Source organism: Morone saxatilis, unplaced genomic scaffold (genome assembly GCF_004916995.1).
Source record: "Morone saxatilis isolate NCDOM2014 unplaced genomic scaffold, NCSU_SB_2.0 Contig3, whole genome shotgun sequence".
NCBI classification, from domain to species: Eukaryota; Metazoa; Chordata; class Actinopteri; family Moronidae; genus Morone; species Morone saxatilis.
This window is the reverse complement of record NW_023339873.1, coordinates 22,414,722-22,415,737: the sequence shown is the minus strand read 5'-3', so window position 1 is coordinate 22,415,737 and position 1,016 is coordinate 22,414,722.

The following is a 1,016-nucleotide window of genomic DNA, read 5'->3' as shown; positions in this document are numbered from 1 at the left end:
CCCTCCAGAGGCTGGCAGAGCCACACTCACCTCTGACCCTCTGCAGATTAGTCAGTCATGTCTGACTCCAATGTGACTGGCGGGAGGGAGCTGGATGGAAACACTCCTACTGATAATGTTAATTGTGTGGAGGTCGGACATCTGAAGAGGACGGATGACTTTAACCAGGTCGTCTGCATATATCATATCAGCAGCTGATATTTAATATATCATTTTATATTAATTTACAAGGTCATTAAAGCATCCTAATTCATTTTAGGAATATTGCCAAAGTTAAATCTTTTTTAAGTCAAAAGGAAGCTGAAATACTGACTCATACTTTTATTACTAATCATTTAGATCAATGGTTCCCAACCTGTGGTCAGGACCTCCACTAGGGGTCACCAAAACTTCATAGCGAGGCCCTTTTGATTTTAAGGTATGCAAGAAAACTAAGAAATATACACAATGGGCCTATATCTCAGCAGTTTGTTGTGTTTCTGTGAAGAAAACTAAATTAAGTTGTTGTTTTAGATTCAGATTATTGTTAACAATATAAACTAAACAACAACAACAACAAATAGCTCATATAACAATGGCCAAGCATCAGGGAGAAAAAAAACACAGAATTTGTCAAAAAGTAAGCCTATTAACTACGTATAATTGTATATGTGTAATATAAAATATATATGCCTAATACAAACAGAGAATTGTATTAAAAGTTGCTAAAAATATAATAAAGGAAAACTATTTTTCACAGGAACACAGTTATTGTGCTCACTGTTTGGGTTCATTGTACAGTTTATCAGTTGTTCTGTACTGTTGTTGTTATGCACTGAATATAATATGAAATGTTCATACAAAAATTCACTCAATCAGCGGTCACTTTACCCAATGAGAGCAAGTTGGTCCCTTAAGAAAAAAAGGTGGGAACCACTGGCTTAAGTAAGTGAGTTCCCAGGCCGTCATGTGACTTTAACCAGTACACCTAAACCGCCGTACAGCAGTGGTCCTGACTATCTGAGCTCTGTGTGATC